At 37.0% G+C, this 23,771-nt stretch overlaps 1 long non-coding RNA gene and 1 pseudogene across 3 annotated transcripts in view; one reads left to right on the top strand and one right to left on the bottom strand.

The window, feature by feature from the left end:
- The window catches only part of LOC111095117, a 106,951-nt gene that overhangs the window by 14,210 nt on the left and 68,970 nt on the right, over nucleotides 1-23,771 (bottom strand). Inside the window, exons 1-2 of one of the 3 annotated variants that reach the window (XR_005356608.1) lie at nucleotides 10,775-10,992; nucleotides 192-293 (exon numbers count right to left, since the gene is read on the bottom strand). This is a non-coding gene — a long non-coding RNA (uncharacterized LOC111095117). Of the gene's footprint in view, nucleotides 1-191; nucleotides 294-6,414; nucleotides 6,474-10,774; nucleotides 10,993-23,771 lie in introns of those variants that run through there. The other 2 variants (XR_005356609.1, XR_005356607.1) reach the window with 2 other exon arrangements.
- On the top strand, nucleotides 18,864-18,961 carry LOC119871325 (annotated as a pseudogene).

The following is a 23,771-nucleotide window of genomic DNA, read 5'->3' as shown; positions in this document are numbered from 1 at the left end:
TCCATTAGACTGGAATCTCTGGTTATGAAACTTTTTTTCCCCTTGGGTTCATTAGGCCTTTTTGGTTTATCACACAATTTTAGGTTCCGTGGTTCCCAATATTTATGTCCGAGAATGTCATCTGAAAAGCCACATTATAATTGAAACATATTTTTTATACATTGTCAGAAGTAGTCTTAGTTATTACTTACTTGGATCCCACATTTAATTGTGGCTCCCTGTGACTCTTGCTTTAATCAGCCATCACACAGCTGAATGGGAAATTCTTGAGATACAGCAATGCGTTGGCACAGCTGAAATCACAGAAAAAAGGCAACTAGATACGCTATGGACAAGACCCACTACTCAACTGCCAGCCAACTTCCTATACACTGTAAAAACTGGAATTTGAGAAAGCCATCGGAGAGCTCTACTAAAAAATAAACACTCTAACACACAACCAAAGAATAAACAGAAAAGCCCTCCGGAAAGGAACATAATAGAACACTGAAATTTCACCAAGAATTGGCCATATTGAATAAAAAGAAGGAGGACTTCATGTAATTTTTCAAACTTAGGCAGTTCTCAGGGACAGAATTTAATCTCTGAATTTAGGAAAAGGACAATGTGCAGCTAAAAAAATAAAGCTACCCAAACTAGGCAGGACAAGACCACGGTAATGCTTGTGCCAAGGAACCACCGGCTTGAGTGGCTTCCTTCCTAGGAGTGAAAATTAGCTGGTAACTGTTGAGAGTTACCTAGCTTCCCTCTGCCAGGATCCGTGTAGGAAACAGGATTTAGCTACTATTAAATCTTATTTCTGTGCCCTACCAATTTTGACTAAACTTTAGCCAATTTTTTTGCATTATTACAATAAGCAATGAAATATCCCCAGTGTCGCAGTTAATGAAAAAGCAAGGCAAATCTCTACCTTCAAAGCTTTTAGTTTATTAGTAATAATTATAAGTTCAAAAACTAATATATCTAAAGGGGAGCAGAAGTACTATGAAAGGAATCCAACGACGATTCCATTTACTTGAAAACTACCATTAAATATACACAAGTGCAAATACTGCCTGCCAGAGCAGTTTAAGAATTATCTAGAGTGGCCACAAAATATAAAGAAAGAAAGAAACAAAAAGCTAAGTACCTTTGAAGAACCAAACAGGTAGCTGAAGTAAATTTTTTTTGCTATATACATGTTCATAAATAAGTGATACACTTATTCTAAGTTAAGTTTCTTGCCAAAAGGGTTTTTATAAAGGATTCAGTTTAAGAAAGCTCAGCAAACTCCTTCAAATAGACTCATTTTAATGCTAGGAATATTACTGTATTTTCTATCACTCTGACACAAAAATCAGAATATTTCTATAAGTGCATTTTCTCAACGCCTGCATTGATAAAGTAATGAATCATCAACTTTCTCATAACAATCCAAGTTCATCCTTTCTGAACTCGCAGCACCACCAATAAAGTCTTCAGTTTTAAAAGCCTCCATCTACATTCATGTTGCAAGAAAAAGTGAGAAAACAGTGCCAACAAACTTAATCTTCCTAGTGTTTCAAAAAAGAAAAAAAAAAAGCCTGTTTCAAAAGATAATGTCTAATTTTTGGACACTGACAATGTGTTCCATTATAACCCAAATTATATTCTTTCTGTACAGTTTTTGCTATATATTTTGATTCAGATTAATGTTGTAGATAACAGAAACCACTCTTTTATGTTTGTTTTTTAAAGATTTTTGCTTATTTATTCATGAGAGACACAGGCAGAGGGAGAATCAGGTTCCTGGCGGGGATCCCGATGTGGGACTCGGTCCCTGGGCCCCGGATCACACCCTGAGCTGAAAGCAGACATTGAACCCCTAAGCCACTCAGGTACTCCAGAAACCATTCATTTTTGAACCCTAGCAACACTAGAGAGTCAAGTAGCTGGAGAGTACTTAGCTTTCAATTAATAGATGAGATCGTTGAGCCCCTGTGTCTTCAGGCATCAGGATGGACATTGTCATATACAAGAATAGCAGATAAGCCCACTGCACAACACATTTACTGTTTTTGTTTGTAACTAAAACTGTGAACAAATGTAAATAAAACAAATGCATTGCAGCTCTAGAATATTTTTATTTCTGGGACACATCTCCTTTTGTAATATCCATATATATGGTACAATTACTAGGTTCCAGGAAAAAAAAAAATCCTATTCCCCTGCTGAGACTATCCTGGACTGGACCTTGTAAAGAATTCTCCTACCTCAGCACTGACAAAAAGTCTGGATAGAAACATGTGGCAGGAAGGGGCCTGTTTTGGGAAAGGAAGTCTAATGTTACTATGCCTGGTGTTGTGCCACAAGCCTCTTAAAAAGAATTTAAAGTTTTTAAAAATGATCTCTATCTATACATAGATAGCCTTTAATGTTTTGTTTTGTTTTTGTTTTGCTATTCTCTTAGGTGATTACCACTGTTGTCTTTCATCTAACCTGCTCTTGATTCCCACTAGTCTATTCATTTCAGTTACTGTATTCTTCAGCTCTGATTGGCTCTTTCTTACAGTGAGCACCTTTGTGACCATTACCTTCAACTCTTTGTCGGATAAAATACTTCCGTTTTGTTAGTCCCCCCCCCCCCCCCCACCTGGAGTTTAACTTCTAAATCAATGAAAAAGTCAATCTTCTGTCTACTTCTTTGGTTTGACTTTTTGTGTTTGAATTAGGCAGAACAGCTCTCTACCTCTCCCTGTCTTGAAGTAGTAGTCTTGGGTCGGGGCCACGGCTTGTGCAGTTTTGGCAGGCTTGCCAGGGCGTGCTGCATTGGGGTTGCCTCAGCATCTGGCTGGAGCTCAAGCAGACACGAGCTGGGGCCACCTGATGTGAGCTAGGGTCTCCGGGTACACTGGTCTAGCCCTAGTATGCTGGCTAGAGTGCCTAGATCCTGCCTCAGTTGACAGTATTGAGTTCCAACAGTTCCAGCCAATTTGGCAGACACTCTTGGATTAGTACATAGATTTCCTTCAGTTACAGTTTAGTTGCTCTTTAAGCTATTGGTTCTTTGTGGTGTGCCAGGGCAGGTGAGTCTGGGTGTGGGCCCTTCACAGATAACCCTCCTACTGCACATTTCTGCACTGGAGATGGGGTCTCTGTTGTTACCATGTCTCTGTCTCTCCTCTTTTCTATGTGGTCCGCCTCTGGTTTGTTGCATAGATAAATCTCAGTTCTTCTTCAAGGGGAACTGCTTCAAATGTAGATGTAGATGGTGTGTGTCTGTGGGAGGAGGTGAATTCAGGGTTCATCTCCACTGCCATCTTGGACTGCCTTCTATATTTGGATACTTTAAAAGCTTCCCTCTGGTGGTGGCCCACCCCTTGGCTCCAGGGAAGGATGAGACTGGAGGGATCCTCAGGTAAAGCCAAAAGCAGATCTAATTGGTGGGACTTGAGCTGCCGACAGGGCACATGAATGCCCTCTGCATGCCTCTACATTATCTGCCCTTGCTCTTCTCTCCGTATTCCCAAGGAAAAGATAGAGCAGTTACAGAAGGTGAGGCTGCCAAGGAGGCAGAACAGTACAATGGTACAAACACGTCCTTGAAGGCAGTGATGAAATAAGGCACCAAGCTGTCCAACAGGGGGTGCAACATGCTCTCAGTGGCCTACAAGAAAATGGTCAGGGGTAGAAGGGTCTGTTCAGTGCTATCTCTCCAACACTGATCAGAAAACAGGTCCTCCTACAAAGAGTTGCAGCTGATTAAAGACTGTCAGGACAAAGTGGAGTCTAAACTGGAGTCCATGTGCATCATGGTGTTGGAATTGTTGGATAAGTAGTTGAAGCCAATATAACTAATCCAGAGAGTAATGTGCCCTCTCTGAAAATGAAAGGGGATTACTTCTGGTTCACTTTGTTGAAGTTCCAAATGGTGATGACCAAAAACAAATGATAGTTTCCAAAGAGCATACTCAGTGGCTTTTGTTAAAAAACAAAATAGAGATGCAATTGACATACAATCTGCCTGGGGCTGGCTCTTAACTTGTCTTTAAGATCCTTAATAACCTAGACCTTGCCTGCACACTAGCTAAAATGACTTCTGATGAGGCCATTGCAGAACCTGAGAGCTGATATTCTGAGTGAAAGTTCCTACAGAGACAGCATTCTCATTAGTTGCTTAGAGACAACAAGTGGACAACAGATGGCAGGGAAAGAATATGAATGTGGCAAAGAGACAGAAAACTGAATGCATAAAGGGTTATCTTCCTCTTTTGCCTTAAGAAACCTTTTTATATTCCTCATATCCTTTGGACTTTCCAGCAAAGAAACCCATTCATGTATATAGGATCAACTTTTTAGGCTGCAACTTTTGGAAAACTATATTTATTTCTGTTTATCTTGGTTTTCCTGGTATTCAGTTACTACTGTACAAAAGTAAAGTAGCTTCATTTTAAATAAAAGTAACTTCTGGACACTAATGTAGAAAAATAAAAATGTATTTAGTATTTTAAAATCTGTACCAGGTGAGGTGCCAGTGTGGCTCAGTTGGTTAAGCAGCCTGCTCTTGATTTGGGCTCAGGTCATGATCTCAGGGTCATGAGATTGAGCGCAAAGTCAGGCTCCATGGTCAGCATGGAGAGTCTGCTTGAAATTCTCTTTCCCCACTCTATCTCTGCCCCTCTCCCCACTTGCATGTACCCTCTCTCAATAAATAAAAAATCTTTTAAAAAAAGCATCTGAACTAGGTCTGCAAGGGACTGTGTTTTATATTATTGTAAAGAAATCACTGAGCTGAAGAATACAATAACCCTAGAAGGGGTTCGACAACAGATTTGATGAAGCAGAAGGAAGTGTCCCAGTCAACTTTAAGACAGGCAGAGAAACTCCCACAAGAGCAGCAAAAAAAGAATGGAAAAAAGTGAAGATAAAGGACATCAAGCAGATTAACACTGTAATGGCAGTGAGATGAGAGAGATGAGAGGAAAACGTATTTGAAGTAACAATGGCTGAAGTGGACACCATAAGGACAGGACCCAGGGGGCTGCTGTGCACACCTCACAGCAGTGAATGCCAGGATCTCTGTCCTTTGGCTGTATGTGCAGGGAGTTGGAGCAGCAAATATACCAAAGTCAGAATATAAAAAAAATGACAGCATTTGGGTTGGGAGACAAGTGGGGGATGAGGGACATTCAGAGCACGGTAGGTGCTGCTCCAGATGGCATGCCTGATCCTGGAGTTTCTGCTACTACAGCAGAGTGACTGAGGTTTCAGATGGCTAACAGGACAAAGGGGTAAGGCCAGTTAAAGGGAAAAAAAAGAATGGCTGAAAACTTCCCTAACCTGGAGAAAGAAACAGACCTACAGTTCCTGGGAGCTCAGATTCCAAACAATATGAACCTCAAAAGACCCAAACCCAGACACATTTATAATTAGAGAAAAGGCAGGAATCTAAAAAGGAAAAAAACTTGTTACATATAAGGGAACTCAATAAACTACCCGATTTTTCAGGAGAAACTGTAGGCCAGAAGGGAAAGTCATGATATATTCAGAATATTGAAAGAAGAGAACTTCCAATCAAGAATACTAAGCCTAGCAAAGCTACCATTCAGAATTAAGACAAACTTTTCCAGACAAGCAAAAGCTAAAGAAGTTCATCATTAAATCAGCCTTTAAAAAATGTTACAGAAAATTGTTTAAGCTGTAAAGAAAGGGTGCTAATTAAAATAAAAGTGGTAAAAATAACTATATTAAGGTAGAAAGGAGATAAAAAGTAGTAAAAGGGATCCTTAGGTGACTCAGTGGTTTAGCGCCGCCTTCAGCCCAGGGTGTGATCCTGGAGACCCAGGATCGAGTCCCATGTCAGGCTTCCTGCATGGAGCCTGCTTCTCTCTCTCTCTCATGAATAGATTAAAAAAAAATTAAAAAGTGGTAAAAGGTGATACCAAAACAAAATGTTGTGAAAGGAAAAAATAGTTCCAAAATGTATGTGAACTTGTTTTTATCAAATTAAAATATAGTGCTATAAATAACATTTTTACATAAGCCTTATGGTAATCACAAAGGAACACCTACAACAGATGCGCAAAAGAGAAAGGATTCTAAGCATGCCACCAAAGAAAATCATCAAACCACAAAATCAGAGAATAAGAGAAAAAGAAAGAGGAACTACACAAAAGGCAGTAAGTACATACCTAAATTCTCCAATCAAAAGACATAGGCTGAATGGATTTAAAACAATACAGGTATATGTTGTCCATACTATATAAGGAGATATATGGATGTACCAAGTGAAACTGCAGGGAGGGAAAAGAGCTATTTCATGAAAATAGAAATCAGAAGAAAGCTGAGGTAGCTATGAGACAAAAGGTAGTATGAGACAAAAGGGACTTTACAACAAAATTATAACAATAATAAAAGGCTTTCCCATATTGATGAAAATGTCAATCTATGGGGTACCTGGGTGGCTCAGTGGTTGAGCGTCTGCCTTTGGCTCAGGTCATGATCCTGGAGGGATCCTAGGATGGATTCCTGTGTCGGGCTCCCAGCAGGGAGCCTGCTTCTCCCTCTGCCTGTGTCTCTGCCTCTCTGTGTGTCTCTCATGAATAAATCTTTTTTTTTTAAAATGTCAATCTAAGAAAAGGACAGAACATAAATATTTATGAACCCAATAGAAAAGCAACCAAATATACAAAGCAATATTAGAAGACCTAAAGGGAGAAATAGAGAGCTATACCTTAGTAGTAGGAGACCTTAGTACTCTGCTCCAATGAATAGATCATCCAGATAGAAAATCAATAAAGAAACCTTGTCCTTAAATGACATGTTAGACCAGATGGACGTAATAGATGTATGCAGAACATTCTATCCCAAAGCAACTTTCTTCTCAAGAGCACATGCAACATTCTCCAGGATAGATCATACATTAGGTCTCAAGACAAACATTAACATATTTAAGATTAAAAGCATCCTTTATGACCACCGTGGTATGAGGCTAGAAGTCAATTATGAGAAGAAAACTGGAGAATTCATAGGTGAGGAGATTAAATTGCAAATGAAGCAAAGAAGAAATCAAAAAAATATTTGAAAGTAAAAAATAGCTAGGTTTCTAGAATGCAGCAAACCTAGTTCTAAGAGAAAATGTCATAGTTATGAAGGCCTACTTCTAGAAATAAAAATCTCAACCTAAGTTTATACCTCAAGGAGCTAGAAAAATAACAAAGGAAGCCCAAAGTTAGTAGAAAGGAGAAAATGAAGGTCAGAGCAGAAACCAATGAAATCGATACTAAAAAAAAAAAAAAAAAAAAAAAAAAAGTACAAAGTCAATGAAACTGAGTTCTTTGAAAACAAATAAAATTGACCCTTAGCTAGACTCACAAAGGAAAACCCCAGTACTGTCAGAAATAAAATACAATAAAATCATAATACCACAGAAATACAAAGGACTGTAAGAGTATACTAACAAAGTGGACAACCTGGAAGAAATGGATAAACCCTTAGAAACAAAACCTTCTAAGACTGAAAAAAACCTAAAATAGAAAATCTGAGGAGACCAATTAATGGTCAGGAGATTGAGTCTATCATCAAAAACCTCTCAAAAAAACCAAACTGCAGGACCAAACCACTGCACTAATGAATTCTACTCTTTCTCAAATTCTTGGAAGTAAAAGAACAGTGACCACTCCCTACTCATTTTGTGAGACCAGTATTACCCTGAGACCATAACCTGAAAAGATGCCCTAAGAAACTTACAGAGCAATATCCTGATGAACAAAAATTCTCAATGAAATACCAGCAAACCAAAGAATGGATTCAGACCCCATGATGCAATAGGATTTACTGCAGAACTAAAAGGATGGCTCAACATCCACAAATTCTCAATGTAATAAGCCAAATTAACAAAATTAAGGATAAAAATCATATCTCAGTACATGGAGAAAAAAAAACACTTTCAAGGTAAGTCCACTGAAAACTCTACGACATAAATCACTTTTATTTCTTCTGTATATTGAGGAAGTGGGATAATTTTAGAGTTCTGCATAGAATTTACATAGTTTACCAAAATTACTCGTGTCTGCAATATGTAGGCTAATTTTCCTTAGAAAGTTCTGAGAAATGTGAGAAAATGAGAGACAAGAGCTCCTCATGTTCGGAAGCTGGTCTGGTGCCCGAGGGCCATTTATTCTCCCATTTGATAAACAATCTCACAATTTACCAACTTAGGCCAAGGTCACTTTGAGACACAAATGAGAAACGGAAAGGCCAGTTCATGATTCTAAGTGCAAATAAAAAAACAAGGTCATCGTACCATTTACAAGAGAATGAACGCTTTTAGTGTTAAAAAAAAAAAAAAAAAAAAAAAAGAGTATCTTTTCTCCCCACTCCCAATCCTAGAATTGTCCCTGCTTTCCGAGTGTCCATCTCAGAGAGCTCACTCTTCCTTCGACCAAAGCTAAATGGTGAAATGGATTCGAACACCCTCTTCGGAGACACTCCCCGTTCCTCGATGGTGTGCATGCCCTCCCTCCCTGAGGTGAGAACACACCTTGTTCACTTCCAACGTCTCTCTGGCCACTTTTGGCTAAAAGTCCTTGACAGCAACGAAGAAACTAGCATTACAAAAATAGAGAACCTTTCCATTTGAGATCTTATGGGTAAATTCTGCAAACGACCTACACTTGGGAAAAATGTCCTTTGACCAGCATACTAGTTCTTGCAGGACGTGACATAGCTTCTTAGTGCTCACCTTTTTACTGCTCCATATTAACAAATACCATAGTTTCAGGTAATATAAGGGAGGATTTCCATTTCTCTCATCCCCTTGGCCAGGATCTGCCCAATTACTATGTCCTACTGTCCCCTCTAGCTTGCTTCTTGCTGTTTAGCGCCCTGTGTTTGACTTCTCTGTTTATCATCTATGAGCAGTACTGGTACAGAACAGGCTGTTCTATAGAAGCTGTCATGGTTCTTTATAAAATCAAAGATTCCTGAACTATAAAAAGGCATCAGATCTACAGTAAGACGCTGCCAGACTATAAATATAAAAACCCATATGTGCTTTAAAGGCCACTGTCGTTATTAGAGTATAATGTAAAAGTATCCTACAGTTTATATTCGTATCTTGGGACTATCAAATTCCGGGGTGTAATTCCTTCCAATCGCGGTTCTGTATCTAACTCAGATGTGAACACTTGCTGTAATATTGGGCAGCTTTATACGTGGTTACTCGGTTTCTTTCTCCTGTTAGAAGTACCCACTGTCTTAGACATCAAAGTAGACTGAACAAGGTTCTTGGAAGGACTAACTAAATAATTGGCTATCTATTAATCAAATTTTCCATCTACTTAAGTCATTCAGCCATCCATTGCTTTATTCATTAATCTGATTGCCTGCCTGTCATTTATCTCTTAAAATTACAAATCCCTAGGGGATCCCTGGGTGGCTCAGTGGTAGAGGTCTGCCTTCAGCTCAGGGTGTGATCCTGGAGTCCTGGGATCAAGTCTTACATTGGGCTCCCTGCATGGAGCCTGCTTCTCCCTCTACCTGTGTCTCTGCCTGTGTGTGTCTTTCATGAATAAATAAATATTTTAAAAAATTACAAATCCTTGCTTTGGCCATTTACCATCTAGGTCATGTGATTGGGAGCAAGTTGCCTCCCTAAGCTTCTCTCCCACCACTCCTCTACTCATCAGGTCTGTCGATCCTGGCAGGGTCCTACTTCAGGGGCTTTGCATTTCTCTTTATGTTGGGAAAGCTTGTACAGACCATAGACTACATAGATGGTGCACTTAGTCTTGTAATATTTTGTAAAACACCGTATATACTTCCAACCATAGTGAAGCTCCAGTACTCATCACTCTCATAAAAGATATTACTTGTTATTAGAGAAATTAGTAAGTTCTAGTCATAAACGATACTGAAATAGATACAAAAATCTACATAGACTCTTATGTTGTATTTTTACAAGACACTATATTTTAAGTAACTTTACTGTGATTATGAGGTTATAATTCATGAAAATAAATTTAAATGGGATTTGCCTAACTATAACTCAATCATAATATTCTTCATCAAGTCAATCATTGTAGGTAAGTGTAACTTTAATGAAGGCAGATAATTAACTTTAATTTGCAAATGAGTGCATTTAAATAATAATTTAGAATTTTCACCTAATAGAATAGCACCTTATTCTCTAACAATATTAAATGAAATATAGCTTATCATATTAACTCACTTTTTCTTAGCGTTGGAAATGTGAAATAAGATACATGCGATTATCTAATGTGACATAAATAATAGTGACATCTATGTTAATTAGCTATATGACTGACTAAATATTATAGCTTACAGTTAGAAAATATTTCATTTTTAAAAAGCATCATCAAATGAAATATAGAATCATGAGTTATAGTACAACTTTAATAGGAAATGGATATAGTATATACATGGAAACAGTGCACAGTATTTTCTAGTATCTGGTTAATCTCCGGGATAGTATTATGAAACAAGTACATAATTGTAGTGAAATAAAAAAAAATCTTTAAATAAATGTTAAAGGTGCAAATAGCCTCATTATAATTTTCCAAGAATGTGAATTCATAAATCAGAATGCTCCTTGTTTAACCCTGAAAGTATGACACTGAGTAAATCACCTCACCTCTCCAAACTTAATTTTTTCACCTATAAAATAGCCCTAGTATAATTCACATAATCTTTATAAATATAATATCCATGTAAATCTTTTTAAAAATAAGTATTCGGTATTAGTAGTGGTTATAGTCAGTTGTCATTATTTGCAACAAGGAAAGATGAGGCTTACTTTGTAACCCCTGATTTTTTTTCCCTCACATTTACGAGTCTTGTGCCTGTTGAAGAAGAGAAACGGTATGCAGGCTAGATCTAGAATCTTCTCTGTGGCATTCTCAGGAAGCAGCACTGCTCCAGCCAAGTGACTTATCGTCCACAAGACCGGCATGAAGTCTGTTCCATTTGTCCCAAATTAGAATATAGCCATCACAATAATCTAATGAACATGAGATCTGTGCAGAAGGAAAAGGAAATGAGTGTGGCACCTACCATGTTTTACTCTGCACAGGACGTTACCTGATGTCTGTAAATCTTGTAAATAGTGTAATTTATGAACTATAAATCTTGGAATGTTTAAATCTTGTAAATTTAATGTAGGTTGGTCAGTGGCCTAGTCTCACCAATCCATACAATTAAAAACACCTATAGGGGTGCCTGAGGGGCTCAGTGGTTGAGCATCTGCCTTAGGCTCAGGGTTGACCCAGGGATCCTGGGGTCGAGTCTCCCGCATGGGGTTCCCCACAGGGAGCCCGCTTCTCTATTTATGTCTCTGCCTCTTTTGGTGTGTCTCTCATGAATAAATAAAATCTTTAAAAAATAAAAATAAAATAAAAATACAAACACCTAAAGAAGGAGATAACAATGCTGTAGTACTTGGAAAACAAAGTAGTTTAAAATATGACATTATGGGGATGCCTGGGTGGCTCAGCAGTTGAGCATCTGCCTTCGGCCCAGGGTATGATCCTGGAGTCTCGGGATCGAGTCCCACATCGGGCTCCTGCATGGAGCCTGCTTCTCCCTCTGCCTAGGTCTTTGCCTCTCTCTGTGTCTCTCATGAATAAATAAATATATATTTTTTTAAATCTGACATTATGTCATTCTTTATTCTGGGTAGGGAAGGTTGCTGCTATAGGTATGCAAATAAGCTAGTTTCCAAATTAGGACTAAAACTCATGTTGAGAGTTACTATCTCTTTTGCAAGAGAATTTAGATTATGATTTTATTTTTCTGTTCTATTTGAGAACATATTGCAACCTAATCTATTTCAACCCTTGGTATCATTAAATATGGAATATAAACATTTTTAAAAACAGTTTCATATCAATTTATTAATTCCAGTTATGCCAACAACTTCCTCGGAGATATATGGCACATTTGAGTATATTGTGTAAATGTACATAATGAAGAATGGCAATGAGGACAAGGAAACAGAAAGCTGGATTGTAGCAAATGATGGACCAGATTGTCTGTTTTGGGATCACTCAGAGACTTCCAAACATTCAGTATTTCTTTGTGGATATCTGGCAATTGTCAGGTTCCCATCTTTAGTTACTATTCTCATCCAGGGTAGGGTAGGGAAACTTAACAAAGCTATTAAAAGTCGGATTTAAAATAGACCACAACATTGAACTCCAACTCCTAATTCTGCTAATAGGTCTCCAAATCATCCATATTTAAATCAAATTTGTAGTGTTATTTTAAACCATTCAAAATCTTCACCAAAACTTCAGCAAAGTCTTTGGGCAAAATAGATGATAGTGAGCCCTCTCATCAGGTTTACAGTGTTTTAGCTTTAAATTGGACTGAGAAATAGATGTGACATTTCTCTGGGGGAGCATCTAAAGATATATGCTGCTGTTTTATGTAACAACATAAACCTTTTCCCTGGATATTTAAAAGATCCTGATCCGTAAAATGTTTTCATTTTATGATCCTAAAGATACACATTTTAGTGTTACAATTTTAAAGATATTGCTTTATAAACATTTTTAAATAGGTTATACTATTTTAATTTTCCTTTTGGTATATTTATTTTGCTTTGTTTTAATTAATATTTGCTTTTAAAATAAAATGCCATGATCATTCATTTTCAAAATCACAGCAACCGGTGAATGTTTCCTATGATTAAACAACTTCAAATTCACTCTTATAGTTGTGTTTACCACAAAACCATTGTTTTGAAATGATGTGTGATTCTCCATCCATCCTATGCAGTTACCTCATGTCGTCTACCTACTGTCCAAAGGATAGACCCTTACTTCGACTCCAATGTGCCTCCCTAGAGAGATCCGGGTACAAAGAGATTAGGGTGAGGCAAGCAAGGCAACTATGGTACGAATTTTCAGGAGACTCTCACTCTCAGAGCAAGTACACCACCCTGTTCTCATGTCTTATGTGACCTTGAGAGTGAGTGTCTACCCTAAGTTTTGCACCCAAGCTGCCTCCCTTACTTCATTTTAGTCCTCAACCAAATTTTCCTAAGAGAACACACACAGTATTTCTCCTTCTGACTTTATGTGAGGATGGTTTGGGATTAGATACTCCATGTAAGAATTGCCATATCATGGAGTTACGTATACGTCAACTGACTCGCTGGTACTACACTACGGTCCAAATGTCCACAACAATCTACCCTGCAGGAGATGTGCATGAAGTTTCCCATTACATTGTCGTATTATTAGTATTATTTAGCACTCTAGTATTAGCCAGTCTAATGGTTCTAACATATTTTTTGATTACTAATAATTCTGTGACTTCCCCTTATTTGTGTTTGGTACTTTTTCATTTTAATCTTTTCAAAATCCCTTTTCACATCTTTTACATATATTTGTATAAGAATTGTTCTTTTCATAAGAGTTTATACTATTCCAGGCATTGATTCTTAGATTGGGAGAAGATACTTATAAATCTAAATCAATAATTATCTATTTACTAATTTTGTACACAGTGCCCTTTATTAAAAAGAAACCTATCTTGCTGTAACCAAATGTATTAATTTTCTTTCTTTTCATTTGTATTTTTACATTTTTAAGAAGTTCTTTCTACTATGCTAGATGGTCTCCTAAACTAACTTTCTATTTTTGCCTTTTATATTTAGATGTTAGTGTGTCTAGAATCCACAATCATATGCAGGGTTGGCGAGTGTGATTGAATGGCTTCTGTTCATTGCTATTACGTTCTCTCCCAATAATGGAATTAAAGGTCAAAAACTTTTTGAGACCTCTCAGTAGAGTAAGACTATACACCTCTACTCCACTGACTTTGGGTGTTGCCCATAAGGCTTGCTTTGGTCAAAGTAACCTGAGAAGATACAAAATGGTGCAAGGTCAAGCAGAGAGACTTTGAAAGGCATCACGTGTTTCCATTTGCCGCCACTCCTGCCTTCCTACCACCCTCCATGACAAGAGCAGACCCCCCAGTGACTGCTATTCCTTTTACTGAAGTTTTAGAATGAGACCATATAAAGCAACCCTGAATGCAAGCCTAGCCAATCTCAGCCAAGGCAAAGATTGATTATCCAATCCAAGGGCAAAAAATAGGTGTTGCCACAGCCAAACTCGACTAACAGATACATGAACTCTTTCTGACTTTTCAAAGTGCCATTTTTCTGTCAGGGTGACATGAAAAGCATAATAAAAAGTTTCAAAAAGATCTAACTAGGTATCTTGTATTAAAAAGTTTTAAACTATTCTCTCTGTGTTAAAGAGCAATTTTCCAGATGTCAAGCTAATCATGAACATTTTAAGGGAAACTAGGGTTTACATTCACTGCTAAAGCACACTGCTATATTTTTCTAAGTGGAGTGTACCTTGAGGGTGTCAACAAAGTGTATGGCTGGGGTATTGAGATCATAGTAAATGTATACTGCATGAAGTTCACTTAAGAAAACTGAAGTCATACTTAAACTTTAAATTATCTGTTTACGGACATATCTGTTTAATTCTAGGGCCTGTGTGCAGTCATTTTTCCTAGATCTTCTCCTATAGCTCCAGCAATATAGGTGGCCAAACCATGATTAATGACCCCAACTCTTAAAAGTGTGTGATTCACTATTTAGCTTCTTTATTACTTGAGTCATTTAATATACTCAGTGATTTCAGTGATTTGGGCTCTCCTAGTTAGTAGTTTTGAAAACATACATTTGTACCATACTAGTCTTTTGAGGTAGGGGATATAATTACACAGAAAGTTTTTTTTTTTCTTTTTTCTTCTATTATTTTTTTTTCTATTTCTCTCCCCTTTCTTCTAAAACTATTTTTCTTAACTATTTAGGTCATAGTTCAGAAAATTATACTATAGATATTGCTGCTTACGTAAGATTGCATAAATAAAAAGGCATAGTATACTTAAATGAAAATGATTCCATTGCTCTCATCCTTAAATATACCACAGAATGAGCCAAAAGAACTTACTGTGTATTCCATGATATTTGGCCAATATGTCTTAATTCATTTCAACAGATCATGATCAGTGAAAGAGTTACTAATTTAATCTCCAACTAGGTTCCCGTACTACTATAATAATAATGATAATTATCATTTAATGGACACTAGGTGCCACAGAACTGTATTAAAAGTAATTGTCAGGAGCAGATAGGTTCTGCTATCTTAAATCCTAAAATATCAAAGCCTTACTACTATAAAAATTTCTCATTTATGAAAAATTCTTTGTAGTAAGTCAGGGATTTCCCTCCATTTCCTGATGTCTGCTATTTATGGTTTCCAGGATTGATGAGGCGGGGCAAGAGAGAGAAGAAAGAAGAAACACACTAACCCTTAAATGCTCAGACTGGATGTGACACATCACTTCCTCTCACATTCTCATTTGCCAGAGCACAGTCCCCCCAGTCCTCCACTCTGAATTAGGCTTACGCATGTTGTCATCCTTTCTTCCCAGAAAATGAGAATAGTCCATTGAACAGTTAGAACTGCCTCTACTAAATGAATAAAATGTTTCCTTTGAAATCATTTTCATTTCTATGAACTTACTCTTAGGGCTCCTATTTGCAAACAATCTCAGACTTTTATCTGGAGTACTTTCTCTACATGTCACCCACTGAATAATCATGGGACAATGGCAAAGTTTTAACTGTTCCCAGAAATAGATTAGCTAACTGGCCATCATCATGTGACATTTAGCCCGACTTCAATATTTGCTCTCAGGCAAGAACTCTAGGAAACTCCTTTTCTTTGGGCAGGGCTGCCATGTCCAGATGTAGAAAGGGAATGGTGTCCACAGATTCATTAGCCTTAATTGTCCAATGGAAACAGGAATAAAGGGAAAAGTTCTATCAGTCATCATTATAATTGTAAAGTGTAACATGAGGGCCTTTGCAATCATGAAAGTTTAAAAAGGCAAGTGAAAAGATAGGAATGAACAAAGACAAGAACAGTGGCAGTAAAAGAAGTTAACAGACAACCTGTGCTGAAAAACAGCAGAGAGAACCTCACCGTCTCCAACAACACAGAAGCTTGAAGAAAACTCTTCACTCTATTTCTCTTTTCTTTCCCTCTTGTCCTTTAGTTTGCTTTGTTGTTCTTTTCTGGCATTGGTCTTTTTCACCATCATGTAAAAATAGAATTGAAAATTCTCTTGCTTAGGAAAAGCTTATTAAAAGGATGGATTCAGCTATTACATTTAGGAAAAATGTACTAGATTAATCTTTGTTGCAAGGTAAAAGTAATGTAGAATAAATAAAAAATATTCAAGTGTCTCCCTACTCCCTTCCTCATTCCTCGACTTTGATCTTTCTTTCAGACATTCTGTTACCTCCGCAAAAGCAACTGAATGAATAGCAGTCAATAACTTTCCCTTAGTATGAGGGATGAAACTACCAGGGCAGGCCTTCAGTCTGAACCTCAAAAGAAAGCCTGGTTCAGGCAGTCATATGCCAAACTGCTGCACCCTGAAAGTTTGACACACCTATATATCTCACTATTTTTAGTGACAACATTTAATTTCAGTAGTTGATAAAAACCAAATGACTTCACACAACATTACCATTAGAGCATTTTATGCTACCATAAAAGAGGCACTAATTACCAGAGGAAGTCAGGGACAGCTTTATATTTTTCTCTATAAATGACATAAAACATTGGAAGCTCTATAGTTAGTATCATTTCGTCATGGGTTCTTTTTAGATTTAAATATAGACCATTTCCAAGCTCATTTTGGAAAGCTCATGTTTGAAGAATTGCGAATGACCTATTTACACTATAAGCATTTCTTCAAAATTGATAAAAGGAGTTTACTTCAGTCCCAAAACAAAAATGCTCACTTGTGCTAAATCACCAGAGAGCTTCTTATCCAAGCCTCCGTATTTTCTACTTGATTCTTTATCACCCACAACGAAGCTCTCTTGCAAGTAGAAAGAATCTAAACCCGGTAGATTTCAATGGCAATGCTACAAAAAGTGTCTTCCTATTATAGGCACTAAACCTAAATAGAAGAGGAGGAATGAGTTTTATTTTATTGGATCACTTCAAATTGTTGCCTTGAGATCATGGTACTTCTGGAATAAAATAAGATTAAGCATTTTACAGTCTATTTTTACTATATTGTATTTTTTTTTTAAAGTTCCTATGAGGTAGTTCACAGAAGAATATTTTAATGAATTCAAAAGGAAAACAAATGACCACCACCTACATTATGTAAATGTTAAGGGCAACACTGGACAAAGTGCAATTATGTGAAACATGTGCTGAATACAATCATACTTTGAATATGGTCTGTTTCTTCCAATGTTTAATTCTATGCTAGACAATTTCAAGTCCATTTTCCTATTTCCAAACCAAGCTACAACTTGTCAGGTTGTATTTTATCTTAGAGCTAGGTTACCAGAGATATTTAGTGAATACTAGTACAACGAATAATTATGCATTGCATTTATGTAGAAGATCAACAAGTGCAATGCAATTGCAAGTCAAAGTATATTCTCCTATATTTCCAACATAAAGAAATACAAATCTAAGCTCAGAGTCCTTAAGTACCAAATTAATATCATATACGGTTGACCCTTGAACAACATGGGTTTGAACTGCATGGGCCCAGTTACACTCAGCTTGTTTTTAATATAGTACAGTACTGTAAATGTATTTTCTCCTTCTTATGATTTTCTTAATAACATTTTCTTTTCTCTCACTAACCTTATTGAAGGAAAACAGGATGTTACACATATACAAAATACATGTCAATCAACTATTTATGTTATAGGTAAGGCTTCTGGTCAACATAAGCTATAAGTTTTTGAGAAGTCAAAGGTATACATGACCTCTCAGGGGGGTCAAAGCCCCTAACCATCGTGTTGTTCAAGGATCAACTGTAATTAGTAATGACTGACAAAACTTGACAATATTTCTTCAAAATCTAGGAGTATAATAGGAAAAAACGTAAAGCAAAAGAGCTTGGGTTTTAAAATTGAATTATTAGTTAAAATAGTTAATACCAGTATTGTAAGGTGTAATTTTTTATAAAGGTATGCTACCAAGCTATAGCAGTCTTAGAAAGAAATGGATAAATACAGAAAACCATCCTTCTATGTTTGTCTCATTAGAAAGAATCAACATGTTGCTATTTCAAAATTTTTATCTCAGATCCTTTGTACTTGTATTCCTAAAGGAAGTAAAACAGTGAAGAATAAGCATTATGCATTCATTAAATGCCAACTATGTGGCGCTGTGTTTTTTTGCTTGGAATTCAAGGATGAAACCTATTTTCCTTGCCTTTTAAGATAGTGTTTGGGAGTAAGCAGGAAATTACATACATCATTCCAGTTCAAGAGAGTAATTATTAAGTAGGTATGTAAGAAATATACAAAAGCCTTAATACTTCTCTCTTAGAGCTTCCACTTATCCTGTTTCATAGCAACTTATTTTTATTGCTTTTGAAGGTGTGCAGATTACAACAAAGGTTATAATTTTCCTATGAATTATTTTTCCTTATGCAAATGAGCCATGATTTTTAAACAAGGCAAGATTTTGGGACAATACCAAAAGGAGTGTATCTATAGCCCATTCTGTTAAAATTATATTGCCAACCTTTTATATTTGGCCTGGAGTTGAATAAAAATAGAAGAATTAGTAAGGATTATACCTGGCATTTTTTAGGTTATGCATTGTACTCAACTACCTGGAAAAATGAATATGTAAATGTAAAATACAGCTCACTTTCCACATGCAGAACCAGGCATCTTGGCTTAGGGCCTTGTCCATGAGCTTTGTTAAATTCGGATAAAGATTCCTTATGGACTAACGACAGCCGTAATTTTTAGAGCCTCCATTACTGGACATACTATAAGAAGTATGCTTTATATAAGATCCCCAGTGCTTGCTTTGGCAGCACATACATAAAATTGGAATGATACAGAGAAATTAGCATGTGCAAGAAGGACATGCAAATTTGTGGAAAATTCCGTATTTTTACATCCTTTGTTCATGACAATAAGAATCCATTTGTAAAAATGGCCATACTACCCAAAGCCATCTGCAGATTCAATACAATCCCCATCAAAATGTCAAAGTCATTCTTTATAGAAATGGAAGAAACAATTCTAAAATTTGTATGGAACTAGAGACGACCCTGAAGAGTAAATACAATCCTAAGAAAAAAGAACAAAGCTGGAGGTATCACAGTTACTGATTTCAAGCTACATTACAAAGTCATAGTTACAAAAACATAGTTATAAGGTCCTGGCACAAGAATAGACCTATAGATTAACAGAACAGAAGCCCAGAATTAAATTGTAGCACATGAGGTCAACTATTAAGTGATTAGGGACCCAAGGGTGAAAGGATAATCTCTCCTACAAATGGTTCTGAGAAAACAGAAGAAACACATACAGAACAATGAAATTGGACCCCATCTCAGACCACTCATAAATATTAACTTAAAATGGATCAAAAAGGTAACATAAAAAATGATAAAACTCCTAGGAGAAAAGAAAAGAAAAAAGCTCATCAGTACTGGTCTCAGCAATGATTCTTTTTGGACATGACACCAAAAGTACAAATAATGAAAGCAAAAAAAAATCAACAAATTGGGAATACATCAAACTCAAAAACTTCTGCACAGAAAAACAATTTGGCGGGGAAGATAACCTACCAAATAAAAGAAAATTTTCCCAAATGATATATCACATAAGGGGTTAATGTCCAAAATATGTGGAAAACTCATGGAACTTAAAAGGCATCTGATTTTTAAAATGGCAGAAAAATAAAAAATGGCAGCAGACAGGGCACCTGAGTGACTCAGTTAAGTGCCTTCAGCTCAAGTTGTGATCCTGATTCCAGCATCCTGGGATCAAGTCCCCATATTACATTGGGACATTGGGCTCTGTGATCAGAGGGGAGTCTGCTTTTCCCTCTTCCTGTCCCCCTGGCTTATGCACTCTCTCTCTCTCTCTCTCACTCTGTGTCTCTGAAATAAATAAGTAAAATCTTAAAAAAAAAAAAAAAAGATAAAAGAAAAATAGGCAAAAAAACCAAAACATTTTCCCAAAGAGGACCTCTAAAAGGCCAAAAGACATATGAACAGATGCTCACTATCTCTAATCATCAGGAAAATGTCAATCAATACCATAATGAGATTTTCACCTCACACCAGTTAGAGCGTCTATCATCAAGAAGTCAAGAACAACCGGTGCTGCTGAGGAAATGGTGAAAAGCAAGGCTTACACATATTAGTGGGAATGTAAATTGACCTAAACACCATGGAAAACAATATGCACATTCTTCAAAAAAATAAAAGTAAGTCTACCATATGATCTGGCAATTCCACTTTTGGGTATATAGCTAAAAAAAATGAAAACAGGATTTCAAAAAGATATTTGCACCTTCATGTTTATTACAGCATTATTCCCAGCTGAGATATGAAAATAACCCATCAGTGCATCAAAAATATGTGTGTGTATACATTTATATATACACACACATAACACACACACAATGGAATATTACTCAGCCATAAGAAAGGTGGGTATCTTGCCATTTGCCTTGATCACATTGTTAAGGTAAGTCAGAAAAAAGGAAGTACTGTGTGATATCACTCATATATGGAATCTGAAAAAAAATAAAACCTTCAAAAAATAGAGTAAAATTATGGTTACCAGAAGACGGAGACTGGAGAGATAAGATTGATAGTGTTTAAAGGTATAAACATAACGAGTAGCAAATAAGCCATAGAGATATAACACACACTATAATGAATATAGATTATTATACCATTATTATGTAATGTCATAAATATTACCACAATGCCAGTCATATATATGACTATACAAATACTATACATGTGTAATTTATTTAAAAAATGCATATATTAACAGAACAGAGTCCCATGAATAAACCCACATATATATGATCAATTAACTGAGGACAAAGGAGACAAAAAATAAAATGGTGAAAGGACACTTTCTTCAATAAATGCTATTGGGAAACTGGACACTTATCTCACACCATACACACACACACAAAAATAAACTCAAAATGGATTAAAGTCTTTACATATCTACTTAGCCTGATTAAACTTAGCATCACACCCTTTCATGCAAATTGTAAGAACCCAAACAGTGTCATTCTTTCATACTCTAACCCAAATTGGATGCAAAATACTTTCTCCTGATTTCCTTGGTAATGATCAGACATACTAGAATGCTTACAAATTAAATGCAGACAAGAGAATTGTTAAAACACACACACACACACACAAACCCACAAAAAAGAACCACTACCTGCCCCAGAGTGTATAGATCCTGTTCTGTGATGGAGTCTTGAGTTAGTCAAACACTGAACGCAAAGATTGGCAGGGCCTCAGGAGCAACTTGTCTGTATTTCTTATTTCCCTTCCTTCTCTTTGTCTTTCTCTTCCCATGAGACACTAGTTCATATTTCACCGTCAAGATACTCTTGCTGTATTAAAAATAAAAGTACTCTGCAGCCTTAAGAAGACCAAGAGAAACCAATTTCCAGGCTATATTCCACAAAGGACTTCCTTGATTTCCAGTGTTTTGGGTTTTTGTGTGTGTGTGTGTGTGTATATATATATATATATATATTTTTTTTTTTTTGGAGTTCTAGTTGCCAACACATAGTATTATAACACCCAGTGCTTATCCCATCAAGTGCCCCCCCTCAGAGCCCATCACCCAGTCACCACATCCTCCTGCCCACCTCCCTCTTTTCGTTTCCCAGAGTTAGGAATCTCTCATGTTTTGTTACTCTGATTTTTCCCACTCATTTTCTCTCCTTTCCCCTATAATCCCTTTCACCCTTTCTTATATTTCCCGTGTGAGTGAAACCATAGGATGATTGTCCTTCTCCGATTGACTTACTTCACTCAGCATAATACTCTCCAGTTCCATTCATGTCGAAGCAAATGGTGGGTATGTGTTGTTTCTAATGGCTGAGGAATATTCCATTGTATACATAGACCACATCTTCTTTATCCCTTCATCTGTCGATGGACACCGAGGCTCCTTCCACAGTTTGGCTATTGTGGACATTGCTGCTGTCAACATTGGGGTGCAGGTGTCCCGGGATTTCACTGCATCTGTATCTTTGGGGTAAATCCCCAGCAGTGCAATTGCTGGGTCATAGGGGAGCTCTATTTTTAACTCTTTGAGGAACCTCCACACAGTTTTCCAGAGTAGCTTCGTTTCTAATGTGAAAATGCTCCCAGTTCTACCCAGCACCTGGAGGGGACTAGGGTAGTGTTGGACCTTCTTAACCTTCTAAACAGTCTTACCACAGGGGTTTGACCTTCTCAATCTCACAGAAATTGCATTCATCTCTATCAAGGAGACTCAGGAAGAATGTAATTCATAAAGTTTTCCTAAGAATATAACTCTGGGAATGGAACTAATTATGGAAGACCTACACTATCTGTGGATCAAAAAGAAAGCAAATACTTTTAAGAACCTTTCTTACCAAAAGCTAGAAATGTCTCTAGAACAGTCTCACCTCTTCGTGTTACTGGTTCCATCCCTGACCTATTTGCTAATCCTCCCTAGACCCTTTGTCAGAACACGGTTTGATCTCCTATTTCCTTGAGAAACTGATATTTTCTTTTTAAAGTCAATGATCTTTCCAGGATCCAAACCATAATTTCTAGTGAACTGACTATATTTCTTTTTTTTTTTTTTTTTAAGATTTTATTTATTTGAAAGAGAGAGCACACACAAGTGGGTGGAGGGGCAAAGGGTGAGGGAGAAGCAGACTTCCTGGTGAGCAAGGATTCCCAACATGGAGCTGGATCCCAGGACCCCCAGGATCATGACCTGAGCTGAAGGCAGAGGCTTACTGGACTGAGCCACCCAGGAGCCCTTCATCGGTTGGTTCTTTAGCAATATCATCAGCTTGACCAAAACCAATTCGTGAACATACTAGTCTTAGATCTGACATCTTTTTCAAAAGCATACAACACACAAAAGGTGAATCTATGGGGTTAGAAAGTATTATGTGATGACCCCTGGGAACAATCATACATACATAAATACAGGAAAGCAAATAGTTTTAGTTAGTGAGATTGCCTTGAGATGAGTGGAGAATTGTTAACCAGGTAGGGATTCAGGTTCAGGAAATTTAACTTTAATACTTAGGGTAAGGGGCATGGCATGGAAATAACAAAATGTGCAACCAATTAGTAAAAGTAAGGTAAAAGTGAAATAAAATGGAGTGATTTGAATTAAATTAATTTGAACAGAGCTTGGGGATTACTATTTAAATGCTCACGGAACAAACACAATTTATAAGAAAACGTATTGGGAGTACTATATGAAGAATGTACAACTAAATTAAAAAAATATATTCCCACAGAAACTAAGAGATAGAGGTGCTATCTTTCTTAAGTGTTTACTTTCTAAAGAGCTAGTTCTCAGGTCCTTGAAAAATACATTTTTGTATTATTAAACTGACAAGGAGCTTATTTTGCTTTTGAAAAAATATATATACATTTTGAAGAGACAGAAAAAGAACTTAAAATTACAGGTTTTTTAAAGTAAATGCTCTGGGAAAAGGGAGGAAAGAGAAGTCCTTCCCATTCTTTTCTTTTTTTCTTTTTTTTAGAGTGGGGGAGGAGCAAAGGGAGAGGAAGAGAGAGCATCGTAACCAGGCTCCACGCCCAGCATGGAGGGCAATGCAGGGCCTGACCTCACAACCCTGAGATGATGACCTGAGCCAAAATCCAGAGTTGGATGCTTCAATGACTCAGGCACCCTCTCTTTATTTTCCAAAAGG

Source organism: Canis lupus, chromosome 3, assembly GCF_011100685.1.
Source record: "Canis lupus familiaris isolate Mischka breed German Shepherd chromosome 3, alternate assembly UU_Cfam_GSD_1.0, whole genome shotgun sequence".
In the NCBI taxonomy this organism is placed as follows: domain Eukaryota; kingdom Metazoa; phylum Chordata; class Mammalia; order Carnivora; family Canidae; genus Canis; species Canis lupus.
This window is presented reverse-complemented; position numbering and strand designations above follow the sequence as displayed.